We start from the raw sequence: 16,474 nt of genomic DNA on the forward strand, positions 1-16,474 counted from the left end.
ACTGAGGCCACAGGACTCTGAATTTGTATGGAGTCAAATCTCTCCATCTCATCTGCATTACTTCCTTACTAATGCACCTAAGAAGTACTTACTTCTCAGGCCCCGTGGGCACCAGACTGTGCAGGTTGTAGGCCCACATGCTGTTCTGAGGTCATCAGAGACCGAGATTTCTGCTCGCCACACTGTGGCAGGAAGCAGGAGGCCTGATATGGTCCTGAGGCAAGACTGGGAAGGTTACAAGTAAGAGCAAACTGCTCCTAGAGTCCTGGGAACTCGGGAATGGGAAAGAAGTATCGCGCAGTCTCTCTCTGGAGAAGAAATCCTAAGAAGCAGAGTAGGGGCAGCAGCTTTAAAAGGAAAGGTGGGTCTCCCCCAGGGGATTAGCCAGGGTCTGAGTGCCACAGGCCAGAGGTACACACGAGCCCTGGGATCCAACAGACCTGGCTTTGAGCCCCAGCCCCACCCCAGACTGCAAGAGAAGAAATCTCCCTGTTCCCAGTTTTCCAATCTGTGAATTTGGTCTCGGGAGGCCCACCACAGGCCGTAAGATGACACCTGTGAGGTGCTCAACACGTAGTAGGTGCTCCTATGGATTTCTTTCTGCCTGCAGGTTCCCGGGAGATGCCACCTGAAGAAAGAGTTCCAGGAAAATCTTGCCATGAAGAGTCTGTTTTAGCTACTGCCTGCCTGGGGAAAAAAAAAAAATACTTTCTAGAGAATATCCACCCCTTTCTCCCCCTTGGGCTTCCCCAGTCAACTTCCAAGCCATTGCTGGCCCCACATTTAATTCCCTGCTGGGAGGGACCACCTCGAGCAAATTGCCGCCATAGATCGATTAGGCAGGCAGATATGGCTTTCCTACAAATTAATGAATTGGCTCTCCAGCTCATAAATCACCTCCTGTAACAAGCCTGGCTTGCCTCCAAGAGAATGTCCAGCCTCAGAGTGGGCAGCATCCATACAGTTTCCCAAACCACATTCCAGGGAGTCCTGGTGGTCCACAGGTGTTCAAGGGCGTGCAATGGGAAACCCTGAGTCAAACAGGCATTGTGCTGCAGGACTTGTCAGAGCCTTTAATATACAAATGGGCTTTATGACCTTCCCAGAGGCAGCAAAAAAGACAGCTGATTACAAAATCTTTTTACAAAGCATCTATTATGTCTTAGAAATACCTTAAGCTCTAAGGAACACAGTTCACAAAATGCTCATTGAGGGCAGTTCCCTACAACTCTCCAGTTGAGGACTCTGAGTTCCCACCTTCTACTGGGAGCCACAGGGAGCTAACCTGTTCCCTGCAACCTGGGCTCTCAGCAGGGACATTTCTGAGGCCTCCGATCAAAACTCAGAGCTGCAGGGGATCCCTGGGTGCCTCAGTGGTTTAGCGCCTGCCTTCGGCCCAGGTCGTGATCCTGGAGTTCCGGGATCAAGTCCCACATCAGGCTCCCTGCATGGAGCCTGCTTCTCCCTCTGCCTGTGTCTCTGCCTCTCTCTGTGTCTCTCATGAATAAATAATAAAATAAAATCTTTAGAAAAAAAAAAAAAACTCAGAGCTGCATTGTGAAGTGACTGGGCCTCTGCCTCCTCCCCACGGGTCCATCTCCCTTACTCCCTTACTCCCTTGCTGCAAGGCTCGGAACCTAAGGTCCACAGTCACCCACCAAGCTCCCTTCTCCTCCTGAGGAAGGCCACCCTTCCACCCTTGCCCTGCCCCCTGCAGGCCACAGGAAGGCCATCCCTCAGCACCTGCTGAAGGCTAGAAAATGAAGAACCTCAGCCCCCTCCAACATCCCAGCACCTTTCCCCAGACCTGCTCCTCCCGCCTGAGGCACAATGGCTCAGGCCACCAGCTGCCTGCAGGAGCTCTCTATCTCTGTCTCGGCCTCTGACCAGCTGGTCCCCGAATCCAACCCACAGCTTTCCTCCTTGGAAATTCTGCCCTCATTGAACCGGCTCCCCCTGCCAGCTGCACGCCCCCGCCCACACAGGGCTTTTTTTGTTAATTGATGTAACACCGCTGGCTATAGACAACAGGGGGGCCAAGTAGAAACAAAGGAGTGTGTATCCCACACATTGCAGTGACTTTGGCCAAGGTGTGCTAGAATGTGCTTGGGCTGGAGAGGAACACAGTGGATACCTACAGGAAAATCTGGTGTTTTGGGGGCTCAAACTGTCACTTAACTGTCAGCCTTTGGCTTGGGTCATGATCTCGAGGTCCTGGGATCGAGCCCCAGGTCAGGCTCCCTGCTCAGTACAGAGTCTGCTTCTCCCTCTCCCTCTGCCCCTGCCCCCACTTGAGCTCTCTCTCTCTCTCTCTCTCAAATAAATAAATATGTCAAAGAAAGAAAGAAAAGAAAGAAAGAAAGAAAGAAAGAAAGAAAGAAAGAAAGAAAGAAAGAAAGAAGAAAGAAAGAAAGAAAGAAAGAAAGAAAGAAAGAAAGAAAGAAAAGAAAGAAAAGAAAGAAAAGAAAATCCAGCATTTGTGGGATGCCTGGATGGCTCAGCGGTTGAGCATCTGCCTTCAGCTCAAGTCATGATCCCATAGTGCCGGGATCAAGTCCCACATCGGGCTTCCTGCAGGGAGCCTGCTTCTCCCTCTGCCTGTGTCTCTGCTTCTTTCTGTGTGTCTCTCATGAATAAATAAATAAAATGAAAGAAAGAAGGAAAGAAAGAAAGAAAGAAAGAAAGAAAGAAAGAAAGAAAGAGAAAGAAAATTCAGCATTTGTAAGAAGGTGTAAGTGGAAGGAAAGGATGCTAAATTATGCTTATTAAGTGAAATCATACAGGAAAGGCACTTGGTTCCGGGCCAGGCTCAGTGTTGATAGTCGCATATCAGCTAGCACTTTTATTCTATTTAAACAAATATTTTGGCGGGACGCCTGGGTGGCTCAACGGTTAAGTGTCTGACTTCGGCCCAGGGAATGATTCTGGAGTCCCGAGATCAAGTCCCACCTCAGGCTCCCTGCATGGAGCCGGCTTCTCCCTCTGCCTGTGTGTATGTGTGTCTCTCATGAGCAAATAAATAAAATCTTTCAAAAATAATAAAATAAAATATTTTGGTTAATAAGTGAGTCCATCTTTCTTCTATACTAATAGTTGGGAAGGTGGTTTTTACAACATAAAAAGACCCTAAATCCTCCAATTACTGTCCACATCATCACAAATAAGACCTTACATCTGATTCCCCATTTGGAAAATGAAAGTTAAAAATCTCTCTCCACCCAATTCTGTGAAGCTCTGGTTTACAATCTGCAGAGGTGTTGGCCGTTATGCTTCTGATCCTTGCTACGGTTCAGATCTTTATTATGGGTATCAACTGGCAAAGTGATGTTTCTTTTTCTTCTCTCTCTCTCTCTCTCTCTCTCTGGCAAAGGGATGTTTCTGAGAACAAAATCTTTGGGCAGATGGTTGCACACAGAGCTGATTCGACAGAGGTAGAAGTCTTTGTTTAAAAAAAAAGTCGTATATGCCTTTAAATCCATCTGGCTGAATTGCTAATTCAATAAGCAAATACTGAACAGACAGAAAATTTGGGGTGAACCCCAGGATAACAAAGAAGATGGTGAACTTCAAGATTGTTTATGGAGCAGTTGCTGAAAGCAGGTTTGTGAAGGGGTGAGTCTCCACCAAATCGGGAGAAGGTTACAGTGCTGGGAGCTGGCAAGATTGATGATGTTAATTAAATTCATCAGATTCCAATTCCCTGGATAACCTTCTCAGTTTCCTGGGGCCACATTTGAGGTCTCCCCACATCCACGGCTAAATTACCAAGCTTCTCAGTGCCCAGCGGCCCACCCCCAGGGCCTCAGCCCACCTCAGCACACCCTGGGGTATTTCACACATACTCCGGTACAAGCCCAAACCTGTCTTCCAACCCCAGCCTTGTCTTATTTCCAACCCCTGCTTCTGCTGGCCCGCCCTCCAGGTAAGCAGCCCCCCATCCCCACCCCCACCCCCCAGCTCCCCACCCCCACACACCCATCCAACCCCAGCCATGAAGGCCGAGGGCCGTCCCTGGTGTTCCCAGGATGCCAATCCTACAGTCAGGATCAGGCTGGGTTTGGAGCAGAAGTGCAAGGCTCTGTGCCTACACGATAGTTGTGCTGTCCTGTGTCACCCAGGCCCCAAAGGGACACAGCCTGAGGCTCACCACTCCTCACAGAAACAACTCACAAGTCTTAGCCCGAAGGCTCTCTCCTCTCCACATTCCTGCCTTCCTTTCCTCTCCCTGAGCACCTTTGCACCAACACTTCCATTCTCGTCCTCCAGTCCTAAGAGATGAAACCATCATGCATGTCAGTTCCTGCAAAGAGGACCAGGCCAACACCAGGCCTGCCAACAGCAGGCTCTGCCTCCCAGTATGGATCCCCAGACACATCCTGTGGATCCATACCAGGATCCAACTCCTCTTTACTCATGAACAGAGGTGGGAAGGAGGCATGAGTTGTGTTCAAAGCCTTTGCCATCAGTTAAGAATTGCACCTGACTACAAGTAGCACAGAACCCAAATCACAATGGTTAGAATAAAATGGAGGTTAAGTTTTTCTCTTGTGTAAAGAGAAGTCAAGTCTGGGATTTTTTTTTTCAAAGATTTTATTGATTTATTCATGAGAGACACACAGAGAAAAAGGCAGAGACACAGGCAGAGGGAGAAGCAGGCCCCTCCGAGGGACCCAATGCAAGACTCGATCCCAGGACCCAGGGATCACTCCCTGAGCTGAAGACAGATGCTCAACCATTGAGCCACCCAGGTGTCTCCAAGTCCAGGATTAATAGAGCAGCTCTAGGGCAGCCCCGGTGGCGCAGTGGTTTAGCACTGCCTGCAGCCAGGGGTGTGATCCTGGAGACCCAGGATCGAGTCCCATATTGGGCTCCCTGCATGAAGCCTGCTTCTCCCTCTGCCTCTTCTCTCTCTCTCTCTCTCTCTGTCTCTAGGAATAAATTAGTAAAAAATCTTTTAAAAAGAAAAAAAATAGAGCTGCTCCACAGCCATCAATGACCCCGGGCTCCTCTATCTTGCTCTCTGCCATCATTAACATGAAATTTCCATCGTTGAAGTCACCTCATGATCCCAAGATAGTTACTTCAGCTCCAGACATCACAACCACATTCCAGGCAGCAGAGTAGAAAGGCGCAAGGGTAAAAGGACATGCCTCCTTGCTGAGTAAGCCTCCTTTGAAGAGCTTTCCCAAAACCCCACCCAATAACTTCCACTTACATATTGTCACCCTCTCTCTGAAAGCTAATGAATGTGGTATCATAAAATGCCCGTTGACACTGCCAGCACGACGGGCCTTCTGTTGCTGTTGTCCAAGGAAGGCAGGAGTGTGGCTACGGGGTAAGCAAATACAGGCTTGGGCACCCTTTTTTGAGAGCTGAAGAAAGTAAGGGAACACAGCCTTAAACAGACTCCTCACCTGGTTTCTTCAGGGTGGGCTTGGGGGATTCAGATGAGAATGATACAAGTGCCTTAATGATGATTATGGCAGGGAAAAAAAAAAAAAAGAGACAGAGTGTCAGGTATTCTCAGCCCGTTCTATACCTGCGATACAATACTGTTTTGGGGTATTTCCCTTAACAAGTCCCCTATCCTATTCCACCGCTACGTGGTATTTAAAATAGCAGCTGGGGATCCCTGGGTAGCTCAGCGGTTTAGTGCCTGCCTTCGGCCCAGGGCGTGATCCTGGAGTCCCGGGATCGGGATCGGGTCCCCTGTCATGGAGCCTGCTTCTCCCTCTGCCTGTGTCTCTGCCTCTGCCTCCCTCTCTCTATCTGTGTCTCTTGTGAATAAATGAATAAAATCTTTAAAAAAAAAAAAAAAATAGAACGGAGAGCGGAGCTAAGAGGAGGGATACCACAACACCACGTGATGATGGACAGGACTTTTTTTTCTTCTGGAGAGGATTTATGTCAAAAAAGGCTGCTGGGGGATCCCTGGGTGGCGCAGTGGTTTGGCGCCTGCCTTTGGCCCAGGGCGCGATCCTGGAGACCCGGGATCGAATCCCACATCAGGCTTCCGGTGCATGGAGCCTGCTTCTCCCTCCGCCTGTGTCTCTGCCTCTCTCTCTCTCTCTCTGTGACTATCATAAATAAGTAAAAAATTAAAAAAAAAAAAAAAAAAAAAAAAGGCTGCTGGCTTGTCTGCCTCCCATTAAGAAAGCCCAGAGCCAGCATTTATGGTGCTTTAGGCTCTGCAAGTTGCGGCAAGCCCCAGACCCTCCGTGTAAAGAAAGCTTACAGCAGAGGAAAGCAAAGAACACACATCAACTAGGGAGAAATGTCCTAAAGGTAGGAGATAACATTGTGATGAAGAGCCCAGGGTCTAGGGACGCCTGGGTGGCTCAGTGGTTGAGTGTCTGCCTTTGTCTCCAGTCATGATCCTGGGGTCCTGGGATTGAGTCCCACCTCCGGCTCCCCACAGGGAGCCTGCTTCTCCCTCTGCTGGTGTCTCTGCCTCTCTCTGTGTCTCTTATGAAGAAATAAATTAAAATCTTTAAAAAAAAAAAAAAAAGAGCCCAGAGTCTAGAGTGAAGATATGTGGGTTCCAGGGCTGGCATTCCCCAATGCCATTGTGTAACCTTGGGCAATTGATATTTCTGAGCCTCATTTTCCTCATCCATAAAATGGAACCATAATGGATAATAATGTAGAACCTTGTCATGAAATGAAATCACCCATAGACTGTGCGTGGCCCAGTGCCTGGCTCCTGGCATGGGACAAAGTCCCAGTAACACTAGCAATTACTAGTTTGGTCTGGTGACAACAGTGCTTCACATAGGGCCCCACGCGTGAGACTGGAGAAATGGGTTCAACATCATTATTGTTCTTGTTGCTGTTGAAGGAAATCTCCAGAAAGTCTTTCCTCTTTTCATAGGCAACTAAAGACACCTGCTCTGGATCTGGCTCCCTCACACGAGAGCTCTCCGCTGTGAGCCTGCAAGCCTCAGCCAGGGGAGAAGCAGACAAGGGAGGCCCCACAAAGAGCTCTGAGCTGCAGTCGGCCTGGCGCCTGTGACCACCTCAGGGGAGGGATGTGCCCGCCCAGCCTGACCGTCAGTGCCCACCTGGGTGCCCCAGGCTCAGAGGCAGCTTCTCTCACTCCTGTGTCCAGCATCTTCCCAGCAGTCGACCTTGTGAGAGATCTGAAGAGACATCTGTTGGCAAGCGGGCCCTGACAGGCACCTGTGGGCCCCCACCGGGCAGGAAAGGAATGGACACAGCATCTGGGTGTGGGGGAGGGAGCACAGCAAACACCCCCTACTCCAAAGACTACCCTTCTTCCAGTAAAGTGGCAATGGCCTAAATTTCTGGCAGAAAATGCTGGTTTCTGAAATCTCCTGCTGTAAAATTGGACCTGTGTCCCTATGGAAAATCCCATGTTACAGAAAGCATGGCCCAGTGAGGAGGAAGACTCCGCTGGGAACACCAGGAGACCTGGCCCTGCCTTTCTGTCTGCAGCCCTGTGACTGTGGGTAAGTCCCTTCCCTGCTGTGTGCATCAGCCTCCCCATCAGGAAAGTTCAGGAAGTTGATGAGATCCGTGGCCCTAAACGCTGAACATGCATCAGGGAAGTTTGCCACAAAGGCAGATTCTGAATTCTACCCAGAAATTCGGACTCAGCTGGATACAGAGGGCTCAGGAAGCCACCCATGCCTCATCTCTGAGGACACAGCACCCCTAGCCACCACATGGCCAGGAGTTTCAGGTGTCCCACAGTCTTACTCAAGCATCACTGACTTCCTGGACCCCAGGAAGGGTCAAAGGGAAGGGTCCAAGAAGGGAGTAGGCAAGAGGCAGAGGGCCCCAGAGGCCCCAGCCTGGTGGCTGCTGTGTGCACACCTCCCGCAGCAAACCCACACCGACCAGCAGGCCACCCACCCATCTTCCCCCTCACTGGCAGGGCAGCTGCCAAATGCAGGGCTGCTGGGAGATGTGCCTAATGGAAGTCAGTCTCCTTGCTTTTGCTGGGAGCTCCTTGCTGGGAAGTTCTTTTGCCTTTGAGGTTTTCAGAAATCTGAAAGGAGTTGCTGTCTGGACTCCACACACCCTGCAAGCAGGGAAGCGTGAAGATGTGGTGCAAGACCAGTGCTCCGGGGCAAGCACACGTTGTCATGTGTGAGCCAGCGGGGTCACCCGTTAAGATGGCTTGGACATCCTGCCTCAGTCCCAGGGACCCTTCCACCCTTTGTCACCTCTTCTTCAACTGCCACTCTGCTGTGTCACCAGTGTTTAGTGACACCTGGCACATGTTCCAAGGGCTCTGCATGTTTTACTCTGTCTATCCCTCCCAACAACCCCGTGAGGTAGGGAGTATAATTCTCCCCATTTTGCGGATGAGGTTACTGAGGCACAAAGAAGCTCAGTAATTTGCTGTCAGTGACCCAGCTAAGACTTGGTGGAGAGGGCTTTGTTCTCCAGCAGGGAGGCTCCCAGGGGCTGAGCTCAGAGCCCCACTCCACCTTCTAGCTCTCCTGCAGCCTGCCTGGTCCCACCCAGGCCCAGAGTCCATCCTGCCTGGTCCCATCTGAATCCCACAAATCCCCACAGGGAGTAAGGCGCAGCCAGGAGGAATAAACAAAGAATAAAGTACTGGGGATCCCTGGGTGGCTCAACGGTTTGGCGCCTGCCTTTGGCCCAGGGCGTGATCCTGGAGTCCCGGGATCGAGTCCCGCGTCGGGCTCCTTGCATGGAGCCTGCTTCTCCCTCCTTCTCTGCCTCTGTCTCTCTCTCTCTCTCTCTCTCTCTCTCTCTCTCTCTCTCTATGTCTATCATAAATAAATAAATAAATATTAAAAAAAAAAGAATAAAGTACTTGCTGCTGCAGAGCTTTTACCCGGGGCTCTGTGCCTCCCTCAGAGTGTCCAGTGAGAGCGCCCACATGAGCACACGCACACGCACATCCAAAGATGCATGCTCTCACTCACATGTACTCACACTCACAACACGCATACTTTGCTCACACACACAAACTCACACACCTGCACACTCACACATTCATGACACACAATACATACACACTCAAATGTCTCTGCTGACACACTTACACACATCCACAAGCTTGGGACATACACATCCTCACACTCACACTTACACACTCATATACTCTCACACATCCTCACACTTTACCCTCACACTCCCGTGTGCTCTCACACACTCACACTCTCCTGTACTCACACACATGCCCACATGCTCACACATTCGTGTGCTCACACGCATGAGGGTGTATTCCCACCTCCACCCACTCCCAGCTGGCCGGTTTGTTCTCAAGCTGCTGACACCACATCGAGTGAGGAAATTGGATAGATGACTCCCACCTCAGTGGGGGAAGCAGCAGGGGAGGGGTGGCCATCTGGGCCTCACACCACCTGGAGGTGACAATATCGTCAGCTTAGGCACAGCCAGAGGGGGTCCCTGCAGGCTGCCAGGCAGGGAGTTATGAATCGCTCGAAGATGAGCAGAACATTCCTGATGTCTTGCCTGGACATGAGTCCCTATCGCATGCCTGAACCAATACTGATTTTCCCTGGGTTCTCTCTCTCTTTTTTTTTTCAATTTAAGTTTCATCTGTGAAAAGCTCAGGGTGTGCCGAGCACCTTGTCACTGCCCTGCTGGACACCCTTCAGTTGTCCCAGGTGGGTACTGCTCTATCCCCATTTCACTCGAGAAGCAAAGCAGACCTGGGCCCCAGTGGATTGTCACAACCACAAGGCCACTTGGTTCTCAGGTGTTCCCACCAGCACTTCACCTGCCCTCACTGCATGCCACCTCCCTGGGACTCCATGGGGCCCACCCTCCACATTCTCCACACGGACTGGCATGGAAGAGAGAGGGGAAGGGGCTTCCCATCACCCTGCTCATGGGCCACATGCCCCTCACCATCACAGCCCAGCCAGACTCCAGGCAGGGGAAGGAGGAGCCCCCTTGGCAACCTCCAGGACCTCTGCCAGCATAAATGTGGACAGCCGGGCGAGGCACACAGGGCTACTGAGATGCATCGTTTCATTTTCAAGGAGACAGCATATCTTTGGATCTTGCCCATGCTGCAAGTCATATAAAATAATAGGATCTTTCTGAAGGGCAGTATGATCATATATACTGAAAGCCTTCAAAATGTGCATGCATGAGCACATCCTTTAACACATTAATTCACCTCTAGGAAACGTATCCTAAGGAAATATTTGGACAGATGAGCTAGAATGTAGGCACAAGGATGTTCATTGCAGCACTGTTTAAAATAGTAAGAAATTGAAAACAGCCCAAGTAGCCAACAATAGAGAACAATCTAAATAAATCATAATATACCCCCAAATTGTTTTTAAGATTTTATTTTTAATCTCCAGACCCAAGGTGGAGCTTGAACTCACAACCCATAGATCAAGAGTCACATGCTTCACCAACTGAACTAGCCAGGCACCTCCCCCTCCAATTTTTTAATGTAATTATTGGCATAGATAGTAAAATCTATTTAAAACAGATTATAAGGGATCCCTGGGTGGTGCAGCGGTTTGGCGCCTGCCTTTGGCTCAGGGCACGATCCTGGAGACCCGGGATCGAATCCCATGTCGGGCTCCTGGTGCATGGACCCTGCTTCTCCCTTTGCCTGTGTGTCTCTGCCTCTCTCTCTCTGTATGACTATCCTAAATTTAAAAAATAAATAAATAAATAAAATAAAACAGGTTATAATAACTTATTTACATTTTGATGGCATATCCATTGAAAATCTCTATCAATAAAGAAAAATGTAGGGGCGGCTGGCAAGCTCAGTCTGTGGAGCCTGCAACCCTTGATCTTGATGTCATGGATTCGAGCCCCATGTTGGGTGTGGAGATTACTTAAAAATAAAATCTTTAAAAAATAAAAATAGGGGATCTCTGGGTGGCTCAGCGATTTAGCGCCTGCCTTTGGCCCGGGGCGCAATCCTGGAGTCCCGGGATAGAGTCCCACATCGGGCTCCCAGCATGGAGCCTGCTTCTCCCTCTGCCTGTGTCTCTGCCTTTCTCTCTCTATGTCTATCATAAATAAATAAATCTTTAAAAAAAATAAAAATAAATAAAAATAAAAAATATAAAGAAAAATCTGGGTGTGAATGAATCAAAATGTTAACTAACAAGATTATCTATGAGTACTGCCACCAATTGTCTTTCATTTTTGCCTTTTTGTATTTCCTGATTTTTTTCTAAAATTAACATTCAATGAAGGTGAACTTTCCTCGATCATGCGTATATATATATATATATATATATATATATATATTAGTTTGACTAAATATGAAATATGCCCACGGAAGAGTACATAAGAACTGGAAGGGGGGAAGCCCAGGTGGCTCAGCAGTTTGGCGCTGCCTTCGGCCTGGGGCCTGATCCTGGAAACCCGGGATCGGTCCCACATTGGGCTCCCTGCGTGGAGCCTGCTCCCTCTGTCTTGTCTCTCTCTCTGTCTCTCTCATGAATAAATAAATAAAATCTTTAAAAAAAAAAAAAAAAAAGAACTGGAAGGAAATTGTTTTCACTGTGTGCTTTTTTTTTTTTTTTTAAGATTTTATTTATTTATTCATGAGAAACACAGAGAGGCAGAGACACAGGCAGAGGAAGAAGCAGGCTCCCTGCAGGGAGCCCAATGTGGGACTCGATCCCAGGACTCCAGGATCACGACCTGAGCCAAAGGCAGCCCCTTAACCACTGAGCCACCCTGGTGCCCCTTCACTGTGTTCTCTACTGTATCCTTTGAATTTTGAATCATGAGCTTATGTCTTTTGAAAAATATAAACTAGGGCAGCCTGGGTGGCTCAGCAGCTTAGCGCTGCCTTCAGCCCAGAGCGTGATCCTGGAGCCTGCTTCTCTCTCTGCCTGTGTCTCTGCCTCTCTCTCTCTCTCTCTCTCATGAATAAATAAACAAAATCTTAAAATATATATATAAACTAAATTTAAAAATAAACAAAGACTTAAGGAGTCTCTTTGCCTTTCACAAACCCCATTTTTGCACAGCAGTGAATGTAGAGGGAAACTAGTTATACCAGAGTTGCAAACCCAAAAAGGCCAAGGAGATAAATGAGGGATAGAACTGGTATGAGCAATAGGGAGTGGTGGGGACTGTGACAAACCAGAAAGCAGAGGCCCTCTCTATTGCAGCAACATGATTCTGCATCAGCTGATCAGACCATACAGAAAGCCGACCCTAGGGCTGCCAGTTTTTCACTAAAAGTCAACGATCCAGACTTTCATATACATTTTCTCATTTTAGAATGCATGCTGTCCCCTCCCCCCCAAAAAAAGTCTCTATAGTCCAGGGACAGGTAGCCAGTTTGCAATCCCTGCTCCATTACTGTGGAACATTCTTATTGAGAGCCCCAGGGAACGTTAGGGAGGGGCAACTTGCCTAGAGTCAACCAGTCCTTGCACAGGACACAGACAAAAAACTGGCACCCCGACTTCACTTTCAACAGTAGTTAGTTAACAGTGACTTGTAGGGAGGTGAATGTTTATGGGACTGTCAGGCTGTCTGAGGGACATCGGCGTATTAACAGAGCCAGGAGCCCCAGCCTGCTCTTTGAGGCCACTTTTTTTTTTTAAGATTTATTTATTTGAGAGAGGGGGGAGCACAAGTGGAAACAGGAGGGGCAGAGGGAAAGGGGAGAAAATCTCAGGCAGACTTGGAGTTGAGCGTGGAGCCCAATGCAAGGCTTGATCTCACAACCCTGAGATCATGACCTGAGCTAAAACCACGAGTCAGGTGCCCTTCCAACTGCACCACCCGGGCACCCCTCTCTAAGGCCATCTTACGAGTGGGATCCTGGGTGGGGGGACGGCAGGCGGTGTCTGCCTTCAGCTCAGGTCATGATCCTGGGATTCTGGGATCAAGCTCCAAGTCACGCTCCTTGCTCAGCAAGGAATCTGCTTCTCCCTCTCCCTCTGTCTGCCACTCCCCCAGCTTGTGCTCTCTCTCCATCAAATAAATAATAAAATCTGGGATGCCTGGGTGGTTCAGCTGTTTAGTGCCTGCCTTCAGCCCAGAGCGTGATCCCGGAGTCCTGGGATCGAGTCCCACATCGGGCTCCCTGCATGGAGCCTGCTTCTCCCTCTGCCTGTATCTCTGCCTCTCTCTCTGTATCTCTCATGAATAAATGAATAAGATCTTTAAATAAATAAATACAATCTTTAAATTTAAAAAGAAAAAAGAGTGGGATAGATCCAATGTAGAAGGATGAGCCCCCTCTGTTCTCCTGATTCCATATCCTCATAAGGCTGGCCTGGTCAGAGGCCAAAGCAGACTCCCAGGCAGCGGATTCTGATCACTTGCCTCTGACCTGTGGCCACCCTCTCCCTTCCCATTCTGCTGGTTCACACCTGCCCAACCTACCACCCAAGTCACAGCTGTCTCCCTCGATGAGTGGTCAGGCATCCTAAGCACACAGGATAGAGACAGGATTCAGATCAAGACTGGCTCATTCGTCTGAGCCCCAACCCTCTCCACCCCCAACCGGCCTCCCCTCTAAGCCCATCCTCTGAGCTTCAATTCCTTCACCCACAAAATGAGGCCAAGAAGGTCTCTTTCTTAGGATGAGTTACCATAGGATAAAAGGGTAAGGAGACTGGAGAGACTTTTATCCAGCAAATTAGCAAAGGTTTTTAAATGATAATGTTCAGGGAATATAATGAAAGGGGACATTTTCATGTCCTAATTCCAAGACTATATGCCAGTACGACACTTATGAAGGGTTATTTGAAAGTATATTTCAAAATGTATATCAAAGTCTGCCGGCAAACCTATTGAGACAGGACTCAGATGAATGGTCGCCTCGGGCTGGAGACTTGAGGGGCAATGGGGCATGACTGCCAATGGGTAGAGTTTCCTAGGGAGGTGAGAAGTGTTCTAAAATTAGCGGTCATGGCTGCGCGACTCTGAATATACTAAAAAAATCACTGAATTGTGTACTCTGAAATGGAGGAATAATACATTATATGAATTATATCTCAAGAAAACTATTTTTAAATGCCCAGATTTGTGTACAAATGTGTTTGTTTGTTTCAGCATCATTTATAAGAAAAGCAAAGTTTTCGACAAATTGCAACATCCAGCATTGAGGTAAAATTAAAGCCCTTCTTTACAGTGGAACTCCTGGGGTTGAAGGAATTCTGGAATGGGACCATCGGGATCAAATGCACTTCTAGCTGAGTGACCTTGAGCAGGTGCTGACCATCACTGAGGTTCATCTTTCTCATCTCTGAAACTAAATTGATGCTTTTCTCATAAACTAGTTGTGAGGAGTCAGGGAGATAACCCACGTACAGTGCTCAGGACCTGTCCCAGTGCATCGGAAGGCCTCAGTCAATCTCAGTAAACACTTCACGACTGAATGACCACAATGTCACATCTGTTCATTTGCAAGTTCATCTTTTTATTTTTTTAAGATTTTATTTATTTATTCATGAGAAACACAGAGAGAGAGAGAGAGGCAAAGACACAGGCAGAGGGAGAAGCAGTCTCCCTGCCAGGAGCCCGATGCAGGACTCGATCCCAGGATCCTAGGATCACAACCCAAGCCAAAGGCAGACACCAACCACTGAGCCAACCAGGTGCCCTTGCAAGTTCATCTTAACAGTTGTGTGACCCCCTTTTTAAAAAATAGGGGGATCCCTGGGTGGCTCAGCGGTTTAGCACCTGCCTTCCACCCAGGGTGTGATCCTGGAGACCCAGGATTGAAGCCCACGTCGGGCTCCCTGCATGGAGCCTGCTTCTCCCTCTCCCTCCCTCTCTCTCTCTCTCTCTCTCTCTCCGTGTCTCTCATGAATAAATAAATTAAATCTTAAAAAAAAAAAAATAGAGAAGCCTGGGGCTGTTGTGTGAGCTGTTCATGCCACGGTCAGTAACAGAGGACTCATAATTCCAGATGCTTTCCCCATCTCCTCTTCTCCTGGGGACCTTCTCCTAGGCATTTCTCTCCTCTCTCAGACCCTCAGGATGGGACACAGTTGGATGTCCCACCCAATGACCAACACCACCCAACGGCCCTTAATCCACACCCATGGCACCCCACCTGCCCCTGGGGGCCTGCCCGCCTTTGCCCTGACCTCAGTATCTCTAGGGTCATGTTTGCCAAGGGGCAAACCTTCCCCTCAGAATGGGATGGGAAGGCCCACCAGGAGATGACCCTACAGGATAGTATGGGAAGAGAAGGCCCAGAGACACCTAGAGTGGTAATGTCTAGGCAATCCTGGGGTAGACTTCTCTGCACTATACAAATAGCTCAATGCCAGGGTGGCTGAGCAGTTGAGTGTCTGCCTTTGGCTCAGGGCATGATCCTGGAGTCCCAGGATCGAGTCCTGCATAGGGCTCCCTGCATGGAGCCTGCTTTTCCCTCTGCCTATGTCTCTGTCTCTGTCTCTGTCTCTCTCTGTGTCTCTCATGAATAAATAAAATCTTAAAAAAAAAAATAGCTCTGACCTGGGGTGCCCACAAAGATGCTGGGCCACAGCCACCTAGCAGGGATCACACAGCAGGGTGTCTCCCACTCCCCTGGAAAGGGTGAGATGGCTGTGAGGGCCATGAATATGGGCTGCTCCTCTCACTCATTTGTTCACGGACAGGCACCAAGCTCTATCCAACTGACCTCTCTCTAAGGGCTTACCCCTCCTCCTGCTCCTCCTTACCCAGCGAGTTGCCGGAGGGGAATCCATGAACTGGATCTAAAGGGAGCAGCACCCTGCATCCCTGGCCACAGTGACTGGTGCATTGAGGACACATGACCTAAGTGGATCCAACATCTTGGGATTCCCCTAGGAAATGCTAAAACAAAGACTCTTTATCACCCTATTTCAGTCTGTAGCCGCTGGAGCACCCAGCAGCCATCCTGGAGCCAAAAGGAAAATCCTCCTTTTGGAGGAGACTGCAACACCAAGAAAAACAGAAAAAGCTCAAATCGAGGGGGACCTGGGTGGCTCAGTGGTTAAGCATCTACCTTCAGCTCAGGTCATGACCCCAGGATCCTGGGATCGAGTCCTGCACTGGGCTCCCCATAGGGAGCCTGCCTTTCCCTCTGCCTGTGTCTCTGCCTCTCTTTCTCTCTCTCTCTCTGTGTCTCTCATGAATAAATAAAACCTTAAGGGTGGCCCTGGTGGCTCAGCGGTTTAGCACCACCTTCAGCCCAGGGTGTGATCCTGGAGACCTGGGATCGAGTCCCACGTCGGGCTCCCTGCATGGAGCCTGCTTCTTCCTCTGCCTGTGTCTCTGCCTCTATCTCTCTCTCTCTGTGTCTCTCGTGAACAAATAAATAAAATCTTAAAAAAAAAAAAAAAAAAAAAACTTAAAAAAAAAAAGGTCAGACTGAGAAGCTGTGTCCTGATCATAGGTTTGTGTCCAGATCAGGCCTTGCCTGAGTCTACCCCGCACCATGTAAGAGCCTAAAAATCCCACTCTGCTGAAGTAAGTTCAGGTTAGGTTTTCTATTGCTATAACCAAGAGAATCCCAAAGGATACCTGG

This window comes from Vulpes lagopus, chromosome 11 (genome assembly GCF_018345385.1).
Source record: "Vulpes lagopus strain Blue_001 chromosome 11, ASM1834538v1, whole genome shotgun sequence".
Classification (NCBI taxonomy): Eukaryota; Metazoa; Chordata; class Mammalia; order Carnivora; family Canidae; genus Vulpes; species Vulpes lagopus.